Source organism: Schistocerca gregaria, chromosome 6 (assembly GCF_023897955.1).
Source record: "Schistocerca gregaria isolate iqSchGreg1 chromosome 6, iqSchGreg1.2, whole genome shotgun sequence".
Classification (NCBI taxonomy): Eukaryota; Metazoa; Arthropoda; class Insecta; order Orthoptera; family Acrididae; genus Schistocerca; species Schistocerca gregaria.
In genome coordinates, this window is record NC_064925.1 from 25,909,439 (window position 1) to 25,931,188 (window position 21,750).

Consider the following 21,750-nt stretch of genomic DNA (forward strand, 5'->3'; position numbering starts at 1 on the left):
CTCAAACAGTATATGCTCTGATCGTTCCCTGAAGACCAGTAGTAGGTTCAATTGCACATCTGGAGGCATTCTGCAATCTGTGGACTATCAGAGTGTTGATGAAACACAGAAATTGCATTGGGATTGAATACAACAGTCACCATGCGCACTTTCCCCCATGGGAGTAATGTGTCTAACAGTCTTCGCCTTGATCGTTCCCTGGAAGACCATCTGGTGGCATTCTGTAATCTGTGGACTATCAGAGTGTTGATGAAATACAGAAATTGCAACGGGATTGAATACAACATTCACCATACGCCCTTTCCTCCACGGGAGGTATGTCTCAAACAGTCTACGCCTTGATCGTTCCCTGGAAGACCAGTAGTAGTTTCCGATGCACATCTGGAGGCATTCTGTAATCTGTGGGCTATTAGAGTGTTGATGAAACACAGAAATTGCATCGGGATTGAATACAACAGTCACCATGAGCACATTCCTCCATATAAGTAATGTCTCAAACAGTCTACGCTTTGATCGTTCCCTGGAAGACCGGTAGTACTTTCCGATGAACATCTGGAGGCATTCTGTAATCTGTGGACTATCAGAGTGTTGATGAAACACAGAAATTGCATCGGCATTGAATACAACAGTCACCATGCGCACATTCCTCCACGGGAGTAATGTCTCAAACAGTCTACGCTTTGATCGTTCCCTGGAACACCAGTAGTAAATTCCGATGCACATCTGGTGGCATTCTGTAATCTGTAGACTATCAGAGTGTTGATGAAACACAGAAATTGCTTCGGGATTGAATGCAACAGTCACCGTGCGCACTTTCCTCCATGGGAGTAATGTCTGAAACAGTCTACGCTTTGATCGTTCCCTGGAAGTCCAGTAGTAGTTTCCGATGCACAACTGGGGGCATTCTGTAATCTGTGGACTATTAGAGTGTTGATGAAACACAGAAATTGCATCGGGATTGAATACAACAGTCACCATGCGCACTTTCCTTCATGGGAGTAATGTCTCTAACAGTTTTCGCTTTGATCGTTCCCTGGGAGACCAGTAGTAGTTTCCGATGCACATCTGGCGGCTTTCTGTAATCTGTGGACCATTAGAGTGTTGATGAAACACAGAAATTGCCTCGGGATTGAAAACAACATTCACCATGCGCACTTTCCTCCATGGGAGTAATTCTCAAACAGTCTATGCTTTTATCGTTCCCTGAAAGACCAGTAGTAGTTTCAGATGCACACCTGGTGGCATTCTGAAATCTGTGGCCTATCAGAGTGTTGATGAAACACAGAAATTGCATCGGGAATGAATACAACAGTCACCATGCGCACTTTGCTCCACGGGTGGTATGTCTGAAACAGTCTACGCTTTGATCGTTCCCTGGAAGAGCAGTAGTAGTTTCCGATTCACATCAGGTGGCATTCTGTAATCTCATGACTATCAGAGTGTTGATGAAACACAGAAATTGCATTGGGATTGAATACAACAGTTACTATCCGCACTTTCCTCCATGGGAGTATTGTCTGAAGCAGTCTACACTTTGATTGTTCCCTGCAAGACCAGTAGTAGTTTCCGAAGCACATCTGGAGGCATTCTGGAATCTGTGGACTATCAGAGTGTTGATGAAACACAGAAATTGCATCGGGATTGAATACAACATTCACCATGCGCACTTCCCTCCATGGGAGTAATGTCTCTAATAGTCTACGCTTTGATTGTTCCCTGCAAGACCAGTAGTAGTTTCCGAAGCACATCTGGAGGCATTCTGTAATCTGTGGACTATCAGAGTGTTGATGAAACACAGAAAATGTATCGGGATAGAATACAACAGTCACCATGCGCACTTTCCTCCACAGGAGTAATGTCTCAAACAATCTATGCTTTGATCGTTCCCTGGAAGACCAGTAGTAGTTTCCCATGCACTTCTGGTGGCATTCTGTAATGTGTCGACTATCAGAGTGTTGATGAAACACAGTAATTGCATCGGGATTGAATAAAACAGTCACCATGCTCACTTTCCTCCATGGGAGTAATGTCTCAAACAGTCTACGCTTTGATCGTTCCCTGGAAGACCAGTAGTAGTTTCAATTGCACATCTGGAGGCATTCTGTAATCTGTGGACTATCAGAGTGTTGATGAAACACAGAAATTGCATCGGGATTGAATAAAACAGTCACCATGCTCACTTTCCTCCATGGGAGTAATGTCTCAAACAGTCTACGCTTTGATCGTTCCCTGGAAGACCAGTAGTAGTTTCCGATGCACCTCTGGAGGCATTCTGTAGTCTGTGGACTATCAGAGTGTTGATGAAACACAGAAATTGCATCGGGATTGAATACAACAGTCACCATGCGCTGTTTCTTATATAAAAGTAATGTGTCAAACAATCTATGCTTTGATTGTTCCCCCGAAGACCAGTAGTAGTTTCCGATGCATCTCTGGTGGCATTCTGTAAAGTGTAGACTATCAGAGTGTTGATGAAACACTGTAAATGCATCGGGATTGAATAAAACAGTTACTATGCTCACTTTCCTCCGTGGGAGTAATGTCTCTAACAGTCTACGCTTTGATCGTTCCCTGGAAGACCAGTAGTAGTTTCCGATGAACATCTGGAGGCTTTCTGTAATCTGTGGACTATCAGAGTGTTGATGAAACACAGAAATTGCATCGGGATTGAATACAACAGTCACCATGCGCACTTTCCTCCATGGGAGTAATGTCTCAAACAGTCTACGCTTCGATCGTTCCCGGGAAGACCAGTAGTAGTTTCCGATGCACATCTCGTAGCATTCTATAACCTGTGGACTATCAGAGTGTTGATGAAACACAGAAAATGCATCGGGATTGAATGCAACAGTCACCAAGCGCACTTTCCTCCATGGGAGTAATGTCTCAAAGAGTTTACGGTTTGATCGTTACATGGAAGACCAGTAGTAGTTTCCGATGCACATTTAAAGGCATTCTGTAATCTGTGGAGTATCAGAGTGTTGATAAAACACAGAAATTGCATCGTGACTGAATACAACAGTCACCATGCGCATATTCCTCCATGGGAGTAATGTCTCAAACAGTCTACAATTTGATCGTTCCCTGGAAGACCAGTAGAAGTTTCCGATGCTCATCTGGAGGCATTCTGTAATCTGTGGAGTATTAGAGAGTTGATGAAACACAGAAATTGTATCGGGATTGAATAAAACAGTCACCATCCGCACTTTCCTCCATGGGAGTAATGTCTGAAACAGTCTACGCTTTGATCGTTCCCGGGAAGACCAGTAGTAGTTTCCGATTCACATGTGGAGGCATTCTGTAATCTGTGGACTATCAGAGTGTTGATGAAACACATAAATTGCATCGGGATTCAATACAACAGTCACCATGCGCTGTTTCTTACATAAAAGTAATGTCTCAAACAGTCTACGCTTTCATCGTTCCCTGGAGACCAGTAGTAGTTTCCGATTCACATCTCGTGGCATTCTGTAATCTGTGGTCTATCAGAGTGTGGATGAAACACTGTAAATGCATAGGGATTGAATACAACAGTCACCATGCGCCCTTTCCTCCATGGGAGTAATGTAACAAACAGCCTACGCTTTGATCGTTCCCTGGAAGACCAGTAGTAGTTTCCGATGCACATCTCTTGGCATTCTGTAATCTGTGGACTATCAGAGTGTTGATGAAACACAGAAATTGCATCGGGATTGAATACAACAGTCACCATGCGCACATTCCTCCATGGGAGTAATGTCTGAAACAGTCTACAATTTGATCGTTCCCTGGAAGACCAGTAGAAGTTTTCGATCCACAACTGGAGGGATTCTGTAATCTGTGGAGTATTAGAGAGTTGATGAAACACAGAAATTGTATGGGGATTGAATAAAACAGTCACCATCCGCACTTTCCTCCATGGGAGTAATGTCTGAAACAGTCTACGCTTTGATCGTTCCCGGGAAGACCAGTAGTAGTTTCCGATTAACATCTGGAGGCATTCTGTAATCTGTGGACTATCAGAGTGTTGATGAAACACAGAAATTGCATCGGGATTGAATACAACAGTCACCATGCGCACTTTGCTCCATGGGAGTAATGTCAAAAACAGTCTACGTTTTGATCGTTCCCTAGAAGACCAGTAGTAGTTTCCGATGCACTTCTGGTGGCATTCTGTAATGTGTAGACTATCAGAGTACTGATGAAACACAGTAATTGCATCGGGATTGAATAAAACAGTCACCATGCTCACTTTCCCCCATGGGAGTAATGTCTCAAAGAGTTTAAGTTTTGATTGTTCCCTGGAAGACCAGTAGTAGTTTCCGATGCACATCTGGAGGCATTCTGTAATCTGTGGACTATTAGAGTGTTGATGAAACACAGAAATTGCATCGGGATTGAATACAACAGTCACCATGCGCACTTTCCTTCATGGGAGTAATGTCTCTAACAGTCATCGCTTTGATCGTTCCCTGGGAGACCAGTAGTAGTTTCCGATGCACATCTGGCGGCTTTCTGTAATCTGTGGACCATTAGAGTGTTGATGAAACACAGAAATTGCCTCGGGATTGAAAACAACATTCACCATGCGCACTTCCCTCCATGGGAGTAATTCTCAAACAGTCTATGCTTTTATCGTTCCCTGGAAGACCAGTAGTAGTTTCAGATGCACATCTGGTGGCATTCTGAAATCTGTGGCCTATCAGAGTGTTGATGAAACACAGAAATTGCATCGGGAATGAATACAACAGTCACCATGCGCACTTTGCTCCACGGGTGGTATGTCTGAAACAGTCTACGCTTTGATCGTTCCCTGGAAGACCAGTAGTAGTTTCCGATTCACATCTGGTGGCATTCTGTAATCTCATGACTATCAGAGTGTTGATGAAACACAGAAATTGCATTGGGATTGAATACAACAGTTACTATCCTCACTTTCCTCCATTTGAGTATTGTCTGAAGCAGTCTACGTTTTGATTGTTCCCTGCAAGACCAGTAGTAGTTTCCGAAGCACATCTGGAGGCATTCTGGAATCTGTGGAGTATCAGAGTGTTGATGAAACACAGAAATTGCAACGGGATTGAATACAACAGTCACCATGCGCACTTTCCTCCATGGGAGTAATGTCTCAAACAGTCTACGCTTCGATCGTTCCCGGGAAGACCAGGTGTAGTTTCCGATGCACATCTCGTGGCATTCTGTAATCTGTGGACTATCAGAGTGTTGATGAAACACAGAAATTGCATCGGGATTGAATGCAACAGTCACCATGCGCACTTTCCTCCATGGGAGTAATGTCTCAAAGAGTTTACAGTTTGATCGTTACATGGAAGACCAGTAGTAGTTTCCGATGCACATTTAAAGGCATTCTGTAATCTGTGGAGTATCAGAGTGTTGATAAAACACAGAAATTGCTTCGGGATTGAATACAACAGTCACCATGCGCACATTCCTCCATGGGAGTAATGTCTCAAACAGTCTACAATTTGATCGTTCCCTGGAAGACCAGTAGAAGTTTCCGATGCTCATCTGGAGGCATTCTGTAATCTGTGGAGTATTAGAGAGTTGATGAAACACAGAAATTGTATCGGGATTGAATAAAACAGTCACCATCCGCACTTTCCTCCATGGGAGTAATGTCTGAAACAGTCTACGCTTTGATCATTCACGGGAAGACCAGTAGTAGTTTCCGATTCACATGTGGAGGCATTCTGTAATCTGTGGACTATCAGAGTGTTGAAGAAACACAGAAATTGCATCGGGATTCAATACAACAGGCACCATGCGCTGTTTCTTACATAAAAGTAATGTCTCAAACAGTCTACGCTTTCATCGTTCCCTGGAGACCAGTAGTAGTTTCCGATGCACATCTCGTGGCATTCTGTAATCTGTGGTCTATCAGAGTGTTGATGTAACACAGAAATTGCATCGGTATTGAATACAACAGTCACCATGTGCACTTTCCTCCATGGTAGTAATGTCTCAAACAGTCTACGCTTTGATCGGTCCCTGTAAGAGCAGTAGTAGTTTCCGATGCACATCTGGAGGAATTCTGTAATCTGTGGACTATCAGAGTGTTGATGAAACACAGAAAATGCATCGGGATTGAATACAATAGTCACCATGCGCACTTTCCTCCACGGGAGTAACGTCTCAAATAATCTACACTTTGATCGTTCCCTGGAAGACCAGTAGTAGTTTCCGATGCACCTCTGGTGGCATTCTGTAATGTGTAGACTATCAGAGTGTTGATGAAACACAGTAATTGGATCCGGATTGAATGAAACAGTCACCATGCTCACTTTCCTCCATGGGAGTAATGTCTCTAACAGTCTACGCTTTGATCGTTCCTGGAAGACCAGTAGTAGTTTCCGCTGAACTTCTGGACTCTTTCTGTAATCTGTGGACTATCAGAGTGTTGAAGAAACACAGAAATTGCATCGGGATTGAATACGACAATCACCATGCGCACTTTCCTCCATGGGAGTAATGTCTCAAACAGTCAACGCTTTGATCGTTGCCGGGAAGACCAGTAGTAGTTTCCGATGCACATCTCGTGGCATTCTGTAATCTGTGGACTATCAGAGTGTTGATGAAACACAGAAAATGCATCGGGATTGGATACAACAGTCACCATGCGCACTTTCCTCCATGGGAGTAATGTCTCAAACAGTCTACGCTTTGATCGTTCCCTGGAAGACCAGTAGTAGTTTCCGATGCACATTTGGAGGCATTCTGTAATCTGTGGAGTATCAGAGTGTTGATGAAACACAGAAATTGCATCGGGATTGAATACAACAGTCACCATGCGCACTTTAGTTCATGGGAGTAATGTCCCAAACAGTCTACGCTTTGATCGTTCCCTGGAGGACCAGTAGTAGTTTCCGATTAACATCTGGAAGATTTTGTAATCTGTGGACTATCAGAGTGTTGATGAAAAACAGAAATTGCATCGGGATTGAATACAACATTCTCCATGCGCAGTTTCCTCCATGGGAGTAATGTCTCAAACAATCTACGCTTTGATCGTTCCCTGGAAGACCAGTAGTAGTTTCCGATTAACATCTGGAGGCATTCTGTAAACTGTGGACTATCAGAGTGTTGATGAAACACAGAAATTGCATCGGGATTGAATACAACAGTCACCATGCGTACATTCCTCCATAAAAGTAATGTCTCAAACAGTCTACGCTTTGATGGTTTCCTGGAAGACGAGTAGTAGTTTTCGATTCACATGTGGAGACATTCTGTAATCTGTGGACTATCAGAGTGTTGATGAAACACAGTAATTGCATCGGGATTCAATACAACAGTCACCATGCGCTGTTTCCTACATAAAAGTAAAGTCTCAAACGGTCTACGCTTTCATCGTTCAGTGGAAGGCCAGTAGTAGTTTCCGATGCAACTTCTCGTGGCATTCTGTAATCTGTGGTCTATCAGAGTGTTGATGAAACACTGTAAATGCATCGGGATTGAATACAACTGTCACCATGCGCCCTTTCCTCCATGGCAGTAATGTAACAAACAGCCTACGCTTTGATCGTTAACTGGAAGACCAGTAGTAGTTTCCGATTAACATCTGGAGGCATTCTGTAATCTGTGGACTATCAGAGTGTTGATGAAACACAGAAATTGCATCGGGATTGAATAAAACATTCTCCATGCGCAGTTCCCTCCATAGGAGTAATGTCTCAAACAGTCTACGCTTTGATCGTTCAGTGGAAGGCCAGTAGTAGTTTCAACTGCACATCTGGAGGCATTCTGTAATCTGTTGAGTATCAGAGTGTTGATGAAACACAGAAATTGCATCGGGATTGAATACAACAGTCACCATGCGCACTTTCCTCCGTGGGAGTAATGTCTCAAAGAGTCTACGCTTTGATCGTTCTCGGGAAGACCAGTAGTAGTTTCTGATGCACTTATCGTGGCTTTCTGTAATCTGTGGACTATCAGAGTGTTGATGAAACACAGAAAATGCATCGGGATTGAATACAACAGTCACCATGCGCACTTTCCTCCATGGGAGTAATGTCTCAAAGAGTTTACGCTTTGATCGTTCCCTGGAAGACCAGTAGTAGTTTCCGATGCACATTTGGAGGCATTCTGTAATCTGTGGAGTATCAGAGTGTTGATAAAACACAGATATTGCATCGGGATTGAATACAACAGTCACTATGCGCACTATCCTCCATGGGAGTAATGTCTCAAACAGTCTACGCTTTGAACGTTCCCTGGAAGAGGAGTAGTAGTTTCCGATGCATATCTGGAGGCATTCTGTAATCTGTGGACTATCAGAGTGTTGATGAAACACAGAAATAGCATCGGGATTGAATACGACAGTCACCATGCGCACTTTCCTCCATGGGAGTAATGTCTCAAACAGTCTACGATTTGATCGTTCCCGGGAAGACCAGTAGTAGTTTCCGATGCACATCTCGTGGCATTCTGTAATCTGTGGACTATCAGAGTGTTGATGAAACACAGAAAATGCATCGGGATTGGATACAACAGTCACCATGCGCACTTTCCTCCATGGGAGTAATGTCTCAAACAGTCTACGCTTTGATCGTTCCCTGGGAAACCAGTAGTAGTTTCAATTGCACATCTAGAGGCATTCTGTAATCTGTGGAGTATCAGAGTGTTGATGAAACACAGAAATTGCATCGGGATTGAATACAACAGTCACCATGCGCACTTTCCTTCATGGGAGTAATGCCCAAACAGTCTACGCTATGATCGTTCCCTGGAGGACCTGTAGTAGTTTCCGATTAACATCTGGAGGCATTTTGTAAACTGTGGACTATCAGAGTGTTGATGAAACACAGAAATTGCATCGGGATTGAATACAACATTCTCCATGCACAGTTTCCTCCATGGGAGTAATGTCTCAAACAGTCTACGCTTTGATCGTTCCCTGGAAGACCAGTAGTAGTTTCCGATTAACATCTGGAGGCATTCTGTAATCTGTGGACTATCAGAGTGTTGATGAAACACAGAAATTGCATCGGGATTGAATACAACAGTCACCATGCGTACATTCCTCCATGGGAGTAATGTCTCAAACAATCTACGCTTTGATCGTTCCCTGGAAGACCAGTAGTAGTTTCCGATTAACATCTGGAGGCATTCTGTAATCTGTGGACTATCAGAGTGTTGATGAAACACAGAAATTGCATCGGGATTGATTACAACAGTCACCATGCGTACATTCCTCCATAAAAGTAATGTCTCAAACAGTCTACGCTTTGATGGTTTCCTGGAAGACCAGTAGTAGTTTTCGATTCACATGTGGAGACATTCTGTAATCTGTGGACTATCAGAGTGTTGATGAAACACAGTAATTGCATCGGGATTCAATACAACAGTCACCATGCGCTGTTTCCTACATAAAAGTAAAGTCTCAAACGGTCTACGCTTTCATCGTTCAGTGGAAGGCCAGTAGTAGTTTCCGATGCAACTTCTCGTGGCATTCTGTAATCTGTGGTCTATCAGAGTGTTGATGAAACACTGTACATGCATCGGGATTGAATACAACTGTCACCATGCGCCCTTTCCTCCATGGCAGTAATGTAACAAACAGCCTACGCTTTAATCGTTAACTGGAAGACCAGTAGTAGTTTCCGATTAAGATCTGGAGGCATTCTGTAATCTGTGGACTATCAGAGTGTTGATGAAACACAGAAATTGCATCGGGATTGAATAAAACATTCTCCATGCGCAGTTCCCTCCATAGGAGTAATGTCTCAAACAGACTACGCTTTGATCGTTCAGTGGAAGGCCAGTAGTAGTTTCAACTGCACATCTGGAGGCATTCTGTAATCTGTTGAGTATCAGAGTGTTGATGAAACACAGAAATTGCATCGGGATTGAATACAACAGTCACCATGCGCACTTTCCTCCGTGGGAGTAATGTCTCAAAGAGTCTACGCTTTGATCGTTCTCGGGAAGACCAGTAGTAGTTTCTGATGCACTTATCGTGGCTTTCTGTAATCTGTGGACTATCAGAGTGTTGATGAAACACAGAAAATGCATCGGGATTGAATACAACAGTCACCATGCGCACTTTCCTCCATGGGAGTAATGTCTCAAAGAGTTTACGTTTTGATCGTTCCCTGGAAGACCAGTAGTAGTTTCCGATGCACATTTGGAGGCATTCTGTAATCTGTGGAGTATCAGAGTGTTGATGAAACACAGAAATTGCAACGGGATTGAATACAACAGTCACTATGCGCACTATCCTCCATGGGAGTAATGTCTCAAACAGTCTACGCTTTGAACGTTCCCTGGAAGAGGAGTAGTAGTTTCCGATGCACATCTGGAGGCATTCTGTAATCTGTGGACTATCAGAGTGTTGATGAAACACAGAAATAGCATCGGGATTGAATACGACAGTCACCATGCGCACTTTCCTCCATGGGAGTAATGTCTCAAACAGTCTACGATTTGATCGTTCCCGGGAAGACCAGTAGTAGTTTCCGATGCACATCTCGTGGCATTCTGTAATCTGTGGACTATCAGAGTGTTGATGAAACACAGAAAATGCATCGGGATTGGATACAACAGTCACCATGCGCACTTTCCTCCATGGGAGTAATGTCTCAAACAGTCTACGCTTTGATCGTTCCCTGGAAAACCAGTAGTAGTTTCAATTGCACATCTAGAGGCATTCTGTAATCTGTGGAGTATCAGAGTGTTGATGAAACACAGAAATTGCATCGGGATTGAATACAACAGTCACCATGCGCACTTTCCTTCATGGGAGTAATGTCCCAAACAGTCTACGCTTTGATCGTTCCCTGGAGGACCTGTAGTTGTTTCCGATTAACATCTGGAGGCATTTTGTAAACTGTGGACTATCAGAGTGTTGATGAAACACAGAAATTGCATCGGGATTGAATACAACATTCTCCATGCACAGTTTCCTCCATGGGAGTAATGTCTCAAACAGTCTACGCTTTGATCGTTCCCTGGAAGACCAGTAGTAGTTTCCGATTAACATCTGGAGGCATTCTGTAATCTGTGGACTATCAGAGTGTTGGTGAAACACAGAAATTGCATCGGGATTGAATACAACAGTCACCATGCGTACATTCCTCCATAAAAGTAATGTCTCAAACAGTCTACGCTTTGATGGTTTCCTGGAAGACCAGTAGTAGTTTCCGATTCACATGTGGAGGCATTCTGTAATCTGTGGACTATCAGAGTGTTGATGAAACACAGAAATTGCATCGGGATTCAATACATCAGTCACCATGCGCTGTTTCTTACATAAAAGTAATGTCTCAAACAGTCTACGCTTTCATCGTTACCTGGAGACCAGTAGTAGTTTCCGATGCACATCTCGTGGCATTCTGTAATCTGTGGTCTATCAGAGTGTTGATGAAACGCTGTACATGCATCGGGATTGAATACAACAGTCACCATGCGCCCTTTCCTCCATGGGAGTAATGTAACAAACAGCCTACGCTTTGATCGTTCCCTGGAAGACCAGTAGTAGTTTCCGATGCACTTCTGGTGGCATTCTGTAATGTGTAGACTATCAGAGTACTGATGAAACACAGTAATTGCATCGGGATTGAATAAAACAGTCACCATGCTCACTTTCCCCCATGGGAGTAATGTCTCAGAGAGTTTAAGCTTTGATTGTTCCCTGGAAGACCAGTAGTAGTTTCCGATGAACATCTGGAGGCATTCTGTAATCTGTGGACTATCAGAGTGTTGATGAAAAACAGAAATTGCATCGGTATTGAATACAACAGTCACCATGCGCACTTTCCTCCATGGGAGTAATGTCTCAAACAGTCTACGCTTTTGATCGGTCCCTGGAAGAGCAGTAGTAGTTTCCGATGCACATGTGGAGGCATTCTGTAATCTGTGGACTATCAGAGTGTTGATGAAACACAGAAAATGCATCGGGATTGAATACAACAGTCACCATGCGTACATTCCTCCATAAAAGTAATGTCTCAAACAGTCTACGCCTTGATGGTTTCCTGGAAGACCAGTAGTAGTTTCCGATTCACATGTGGAGGCATTCTGTAATCTGTGGACTATCAGAGTGTTGATGAAACACAGAAATTGCATCGGGATTCAATACATCAGTCACCATGCGCTGTTTCTTACATAAAAGTAATGTCTCAAACAGTCTACGCTTTCATCGTTACCTGGAGACCAGTAGTAGTTTCCGATGCACATCTCGTGGCATTCTGTAATCTGTGGACTATCAGAGTGTTTATGAAACACAGAAAATGCATCGGGATTGGATACAACAGTCACCATGCGCACTTTCCTCCATGGGAGTAATGTCTCAAACAGTCTACGCTTTGATCTTTCCCTGGAAAACCAGTAGTAGTTTCAATTGCACATCTAGAGGCATTCTGTAATCTGTGGAGTATCAGAGTGTTGATGAAACACAGAAATTGCATCGGGATTGAATACAACAGTCACCATGCGCACTTTCCTTCATGGGAGTAATGTCCCAAACAGTCTACGCTTTGATCGTTCCCTGGAGGACCTGTAGTAGTTTCCGATTAATATCTGGAGGCATTTTGTAAACTGTGGACTATCAGAGTGTTGATGAAACACAGATATTGCATTGGGATTGAATACAACATTCTCCATGCACAGTTTCCTCCATGGGAGTAATGTCTCAAACAGTTTACGCTTTGATCGTTCCCTGGAAAACCAGTAGTAGTTTCCGATTAACATCTGGAGGCATTCTGTAATCTGTGGACTATCAGAGTGTTGATGAAACACAGAAATTGCATCGGGATTGAATACAACAGTCACCATGCGTACATTCCTCCATAAAAGTAATGTCTCAAACAGTCTACGCTTTGATGGTTTCCTGGAAGACCAGTAGTAGTTTCCGATTCACATGTGGAGGCATTCTGTAATCTGTGGACTATCAGAGTGTTGATAAAACACAGAAATTGCATGGGGATTGAATACAACCGTCACTATGCGCACATTCCTCCATGGGAGTAATGTCTCAAACATTCTACGCTTTGATCGTTCCCTGGAAGAGCAGTAGTAGTTTCCGATGCATATCTGGAGGCATTCTGTAATCTGTGGACTATCAGAGTGTTGATGAAACACAGAAATTGCATCGGGATTGAATACAACAGTCACCATGCGCACTTTCCTCTACGGGAGTAATGTCTCAAACAATCTACGCTTTGATCGTTCCCTGGAAGACCAGTAGTAGTTTCCGATGCACATTTGGAGGCATTCTGTAATCTGTGGAGTATCAGTGTGTTGATGAAACACAGAAATTGCATCGGGATTGAATACAACAGTCACCATGCGCACTTTCCTTGATGGGAGTAATGTCTCAAACAATCAACGCTTTGATGGTTTCCTGGAAGACCAGTAGTAGTTTCCGATTCACATGTGGAGGCATTCTGTAATCTGTGGACTATCAGAGTGTTGATGAAACACAGAAAATGCATCGGGATTGGATACAACAGTCACCATTCGCACATTCCTCCACGGGAGTAATGTCTCAAACAATCTACGCTTTGATCGTTCCCTGGAAGACCAGTAGCAGTTTCCGATGCACCTCTGGTGGCATTCTGTAATCTTTAGACTATCAGAGTGTTGATGAAACACAGTAATTGCATCCGGATTGAATAAAACACTCACCATGCTAACTTTCCTCCATGGGAGTAATGTCTCTAACTGTCTACGGTTTGATCGTTCCCTGGAAGACCAGTAGTAGTTTCCGAAGAACTTCTGGAGGCTTTCTGTAATCTGTGGACAATCAGAGTGTTTATGAAACACAGAAATTGCATCGGGATTGAATACGACAGTCACCATGCGCACTTTCCTCCATGGGAGTAATGTCTCAAACAGTCTACGATTTGATCGTTCCCGGGAAGACCAGTAAGAATTTCCGATGCACATCTGGAGGCATTCTGTAATCTGTCGACTATCAGAGTGTTGATGAAACACAGAAATTGCATCGGTATTGAATACAACAGTCACCATGCGCACTTTCCTCCATGGGAGTAATGTCTCAAACAGTCTACGCTTTGATCGGTCCCTGGAAGAGCAGTAGTAGTTTCCGATGCACATCTGGAGGCATTCTGTAATCTGTGGACTATCAGAGTGTTGATGAAACACAGAAAATGCATCGGGATTGAATACAACAGTCACCATGCGCACTTTCCTCCATGGGAGTAATGTCTCAAACAGTCTACGCTTTGATCGTTCCTTGGAAGACCAGTAGTAGTTTCCGATGCACCTCTGGTGGCATTCTGTTATGTGGAGACTATCAGAGTGTTGATGAAACACAGTAATTGCATCCGGATTGAATAAAACAGTCACCATGCTCACTTTCCTCCATGGGAGTAATGTCTCTAACAGTCTACGCTTTGATCGTTCCCTGGAAGACCAGTTGTAGTTTCCGCTGAACTTCTGGAGGCTTTCTGTAATCTGTGGACTATCAGAGTGTTGATGAAACACAGAAATTGCATCGGGATTGAATATGACAGTCACCATGGGCACTTTCCTCCATGGGAGAAATGTCTCAAACAGTCTACGCTTTGATCGTTGCCGGGAAGACCAGTAGTAGTTTCCGATGCACATCTCGTGGCATTCTGTAATCTGTGGACTATCAGAGTGTTAATGAAACACAGAAAATGCATCGGGATTGGATACAACAGTCACCATGCGCACTTTCCTCCATGTGGGTAATGTCTCAAATAGTCTACGCTTTGATCGTTCCCTGGAAGACCAGTAGTTGTTTCCGATGCACATTTTAGAGGCATTCTGTAATCTGTGGAGTATCAGAGTGTTGATGAAACACAGAATTTGCATCGGGATTGAATACAACAGTCACCATGCGCACTTTCCTTCATGGGAGTAATGTCCCAAATAGTCTACGCTTTGATCGTTCCCAGGAGGACCAGTAGAAGTTTCCGTTTAACATCTGGAGGCATTTTGTAATCTGTGGACTATCAGAGTGTTGATGAAACACAGAAATTCCATCGGGATTGAATACAATATTCTCCATGCGCAGTTTCCTCCATAGGAGTAATGTCTCAAGCAGTCTACGCTTTGATCGTTCAGTGGAAGGCCAGTAGTAGTTTCAACTGCACATCTGGAGGCATTCTGTAATCTGTTGAGTATCAGAGTGTTGATGAAACACAGAAATTGCATCGGGATTGAATACAACAGTCACCATGCGCACTTTCCTCCATGGGAGTAATGTCTCAAAGAGTCTACGCTTTGATCGTTCCCGGGAAGACCAGTAGTAGTTTCCGATGCACATCTGGAGGCATTCTGTAATCTGTGGACTATCAGAGTGTTGACGAAACACAGAAAATGCATCGGGATTGAATACAACAGTAACCATGCGCACTTTCCTCCACGGGAGTAATGTCTCAAACAATCTACGCTTTGATCGTTCCCTGGAAGACCAGTAGTAGTTTCCGATGCACATTTGGAGGCATTCTGTAATCTGTGGAGTATCAGAGTGTTGATGAAACACAGAAATTCCATCGGGATTGAATACAACAGTCACCATGCGCACTTTCCTTCATGGGAGTAATGTCCCAAACAGTCTACGCTTTGATCGTTCCCTGGAGGACCAGTAGTAGTTTCCGATTAACATCTGGAGGCATTTTGTAAACTGTGGACTATCAGAGTGTTGATGAAACACAGAAATTGCATCGGGATTGAATACAACATTCTCCATTCGCACATTCCTCCACGGGAGTAATGTCTCAAACAATCTACGCTTTGATCGTTCCCTGGAAGACCAGTAGCAGTTTCCGATGCACCTCTGGTGGCATTCTGTAATCTTTAGACTATCAGAGTGTTGATGAAACACAGTAATTGCATCCGGATTGAATAAAACACTCACCATGCTAACTTTCCTCCATGGGAGTAATGTCTCTAACTGTCTACGGTTTGATCGTTCCCTGGAAGACCAGTAGTAGTTTCCGAAGAACTTCTGGAGGCTTTCTGTAATCTGTGGACAATCAGAGTGTTTATGAAACACAGAAATTGCATCGGGATTGAATACGACAGTCACCATGCGCACTTTCCTCCATGGGAGTAATGTCTCAAACAGTCTACGATTTGATCGTTCCCGGGAAGACCAGTAAGAATTTCCGATGCACATCTGGAGGCATTCTGTAATCTGTCGACTATCAGAGTGTTGATGAAACACAGAAATTGCATCGGTATTGAATACAACAGTCACCATGCGCACTTTCCTCCATGGGAGTAATGTCTCAAACAGTCTACGCTTTGATCGGTCCCTGGAAGAGCAGTAGTAGTTTCCGATGCACATCTGGAGGCATTCTGTAATCTGTGGACTATCAGAGTGTTGATGAAACACAGAAAATGCATCGGGATTGAATACAACAGTCACCATGCGCACTTTCCTCCATGGGAGTAATGTCTCAAACAGTCTACGCTTTGATCGTTCCTTGGAAGACCAGTAGTAGTTTCCGATGCACCTCTGGTGGCATTCTGTTATGTGGAGACTATCAGAGTGTTGATGAAACACAGTAATTGCATCCGGATTGAATAAAACAGTCACCATGCTCACTTTCCTCCATGGGAGTAATGTCTCTAACAGTCTACGCTTTGATCGTTCCCTGGAAGACCAGTTGTAGTTTCCGCTGAACTTCTGGAGGCTTTATGTAATCTGTGGACTATCAGAGTGTTGATGAAACACAGAAATTGCATCGGGATTGAATATGACAGTCACCATGGGCACTTTCCTCCATGGGAGAAATGTCTCAAACAGTCTACGCTTTGATCGTTGCCGGGAAGACCAGTAGTAGTTTCCGATGCACATCTCGTGGCATTCTGTAATCTGTGGACTATCAGAGTGTTAATGAAACTCAGAAAATGCATCGGGATTGGATACAACAGTCACCATGCGCACTTTCCTCCATGTGGGTAATGTCTCAAATAGTCTACGCTTTGATCGTTCCCTGGAAGACCAGTAGTTGTTTCCGATGCACATTTTAGAGGCATTCTGTAATCTGTGGAGTATCAGAGTGTTGATGAAACACAGAATTTGCATCGGGATTGAATACAACAGTCACCATGCGCACTTTCCTTCATGGGAGTAATGTCCCAAATAGTCTACGCTTTGATCGTTCCCAGGAGGACCAGTAGAAGTTTCCGTTTAACATCTGGAGGCATTTTGTAATCTGTGGACTATCAGAGTGTTGATGAAACACAGAAATTCCATCGGGATTGAATACAATATTCTCCATGCGCAGTTTCCTCCATAGGAGTAATGTCTCAAGCAGTCTACGCTTTGATCGTTCAGTGGAAGGCCAGTAGTAGTTTCAACTGCACATCTGGAGGCATTCTGTAATCTGTTGAGTATCAGAGTGTTGATGAAACACAGAAATTGCATCGGGATTGAATACAACAGTCACCATGCGCACTTTCCTCCATGGGAGTAATGTCTCAAAGAGTCTACGCTTTGATCGTTCCCGGGAAGACCAGTAGTAGTTTCCGATGCACATCTGGAGGCATTCTGTAATCTGTGGACTATCAGAGTGTTGACGAAACACAGAAAATGCATCGGGATTGAATACAACAGTAACCATGCGCACTTTCCTCCACGGGAGTAATGTCTCAAACAATCTACGCTTTGATCGTTCCCTGGAAGACCAGTAGTAGTTTCCGATGCACATTTGGAGGCATTCTGTAATCTGTGGAGTATCAGAGTGTTGATGAAACACAGAAATTCCATCGGGATTGAATACAACAGTCACCATGCGCACTTTCCTTCATGGGAGTAATGTCCCAAACAGTCTACGCTTTGATCGTTCCCTGGAGGACCAGTAGTAGTTTCCGATTAACATCTGGAGGCATTTTGTAAACTGTGGACTATCAGAGTGTTGATGAAACACAGAAATTGCATCGGGATTGAATACAACATTCTCCATGCGCAGTTTTCTCCATGGGAGTAATGTCTCAAACAGTCTACGCTTTGATCGTTCCCTGGAAGACCAGTAGTAGTTTCCGATTAACATCTGGAGGCATTCTGTAATCTGTGGACTATCAGAGTGTTGATGAAACACAGAAATTGCATCGGGATTGAATACAACAGTCACCATGCGTACATTCCTCCATAAAAGTAATGTCTCAAACAGTCTACGCTTTGATGGTTTCCTGGAAGACCAGTAGTAGTTTCCGATTCACATGTGGAGGCATTCTGTAATCTGTGGACTATCAGAGTGTTCATGAAACACAGAAAATGCATCGGGATTGTATACAACAGTCACCATGCGCACTTTCCTCCAGGGGAGTAATGTCTCAAACAATCTACGCATTGATCGTTCCCTGGAATACCAGTAGTAGTTTCCGATGCACCTCTGGTGGCATTCTGTAATCTGTAGACTATCAGAGTGTTGATGAAACACAGTAATTGCATCCGGATTGAATAAAACACTCACCATGCTCACTTTCCTCCATGGGAGTAATGTCTCTAACAGTCTACGCTTTGATCGTTCAATGGAAGACCAGTAGTAGTTTCCGATGAACTTCTTTAGGCTTTCTGTAATCTGTGGACTATCAGAGTGTTAATGAAACACAGAAATTGCATCGGGATTGAATACGACAGTCACCATGCGCACTTTCCTCCGTGGGAGTAATGTCTCTAACAGTCTACGATTTGATCGTTCCCGGGAAGACCAGTAGTGGTTTCCGATGCACATCTCGTGGCATTCTGTAATCTGTGGACTATCAGATTGTTGATGAAACACAGAAAATGCATCGGGATTGAAAACAACAGTCACCATGCGCACTTTCCTCAATGGGAGTAATGTCTCAAAGAGTCTACGCTTTGATCGTTCCCGGGAAGACCAGTAGTAGTTTCCGATGCACTTCTCGTGGCATTCTGTAATCTGTGGACTATCAGAGTGTTGATGAAGCACAGAAAATGCATCGGGATTGAATACAACAGTCACCATGCGTACATTCCTCCATAAAATTAATGTCTTAAACAGTCTACGCTTTGATGGTTTCCTGGAAGACGAGTAGTAGTTTCCGATTCACATGTGGAGGCATTGTGTAATCTGTGGACTATCAGAGTGTTGATGAAACACAGAAATTGCATCGGGATTCAATACAACAGTCATCATGCGCTGTTTCTTACATAAAAGTAATGTCTCAAACAGTCTACGCTTTCATCGTTCCCTGGAGACCAGTAGTAGTTTCCGATGCACATCTCGTGGCATTCTGTAATCTGTGGTCTATCAGAGTGTTGATGGAACACTGTAAATGCATCGGGATTGTATACAACTGTCACCATGCACCCTTTCCTCCATGGGAGTAATGTAACAAACAGCCTACGATTTGATCGTTAACTGGAAGACCAGTAGTAGTTTCCGATTAACATCTGGAGGCATTCTGTAATCTGTGGACTATCAGAGTGTTGATGAAACACAGAAATTGCATCGGGATTGAATACAACATTCTCCATGTGCAGTTCCCTCCATAGGAGTAATGTCTCAAACAGTCTACGCTTTGATCGTTCAGTGGAAGGCCAGTAGTAGATTCAACTGCACATCTGGAGGCATTCTGTAATCTGTTGAGTATCAGAGTGTTGATGAAACACAGAAATTCCATCGGGATTGAATACAACAGTCACCATGCGCACTTTCCTCCATGGGAGTAATGTCTCAAAGAGTCTACGCTTTGATCGTTCCCGGGAAGACCAGTAGTAGTTTCCGATGCACTTCTCGTGGCATTCTGTAATCTGTGGACTATCAGAGTGTTGATGAAACATAGAAAATGCATCGGGATTGAATACAACAGCCACCATGCGCACTTTCCTCCATGGGAGTAATGTCTCAAAGAGTTTACGCTTTGATCGTTCCCTGGAAGACCAGTAGTAGTTTCCGATGCACATTTGGAGGCATTCTGTAATCTGTGAAGTATCAGAGTGTTGATAAAACACAGAAATTGCATCGGGATTGAATACAACAGTCACCATGCGCACTTTCCTTCATGGGAGTAATGTCCCAAACAGTCTACGCGTTGATCGTTCCCTGGAAGACCAGTAGTAGTTTCCGATTAACATCTGGAGGCATTTTGTAAACTGTGGACTATCAGAGTGTTGATGAAACACAGAAATTGCATCGGGATTGAATACAACATTCTCCATGCGCAGTTTCCTCCATGGGAGTAATGTCTCAAGCAGTCTACGCTTTGATCGTTCCCTGGAAGACCAGTAGTAGTTTCCGATTAACATCTGGAGGCATTCTGTAATCTGTGGACTATCAGAGTGTTGGTGAAACACAGAAATTGCATCGGGATTGAATACAACAGTCACCATGCGTACATTCCTCCATAAAAGTAATGTCTCAAACAGTCTACGCTTTGATGGTTGCCTGGAAGACCAGTAGTAGTTTCCGATTCACATGTGGAGGCATTCTGTAATCTGTGGACTATCAGAGTGTTGATGAAACACAGAAAATGCATCGGGATTGAATACAACAGTCACCATGCGCAGTTCCCTCCATAGGAGTAATGTCTCAAACAGTCTACACTTTGATCGTTCCCTGGAAGATCAGTAGTATTTTCCGATGCACCTCTGGTGACATTCTGTAATCTGTAGACTATCAGAGTGTTGATGAAACACAGTAATTGCATCCGGATTGAATAAAACACGCACCATGCTCACTTTCCTCCATGGGAGTAAAGTCTCTAACAGTCTACGCTTTGATCGTTCCCTGGAAGACCAGTAGTGGTTTCCGATGAACTTCTGGAGGCTTTCTGTAATCTGTGGACTATCAGAGTGTTGATGAAACACAGAAATTGCATCGGGATTGAATACAACATTCTCCATGCGCAGTTCCCTCCATAGGAGTAATGTCTAAACAGTCTACGCTTTCATCGTTCCCTGGAAGACCAGTAGTAGTTTCAACTACACATCTGGATCCATTCTGTAATCTGTGGACTATCAGAGTGTTGATGAAACACAGAAATTGCATCGGGATTGAATACAACATTCTCCATGCGCAGTTCCCTCCATAGGAGTAATGTCTCAAACAGTCTACGCTTTCATCGTTCCCTGGAAGACCAGTAGTAGTTTCAACTACACATCTGGATCCATTCTGTAATCTGTTGAGTATCAGAGTGTTGATGAAACACAGTAATTGCATCCGGATTGAATAAAACACGCACCATGCTCACTTTCCTCCATGGGAGTAAAGTCTCTAACAGTCTACGCTTTGATCGTTCCCGGGAAGACCAGTAGTAGTTTCCGATGCACTTCTCGTGGCATTCTGTAATCTGTGGACTATCAGAGTGTTGATGAAGCACAGAAAATGCATCGGGATTGAATACAACAGTCACCATGCGCACTTTCCTCAACGGGAGTAATGTCTCAAACAATCTACGCTTTGATCGTTCCCTGGAAGACCAGTAGTAGTTTCCGACGCACCTCTGGTGGCATTCTGTAATCTGTAGACTATCAGAGTGTTGATGAAACACAGTAATTGCAACCGGATTGAATATACACTCACCATGCTCACTTTCCTCCATGGGAGTAATGTCTCTAACAGTCTACGCATTGATCGTTCCCTGGAGGACCAGTAGTAGTTTCCGATTAACATCTGGAGGCATTTTGTAAACTGTGGACTATCAGAGTGTTGATGAAACACAGAAATTGCATCGGGATTGAATACATCATTCTCCATGCGCAGTTTCCTCCATGGGAGTAATTTCTCAAACAGTCTACGCTTTGATCGTCCCTGGAAGACCAGTAGTAGTTTCCGATTAACATCT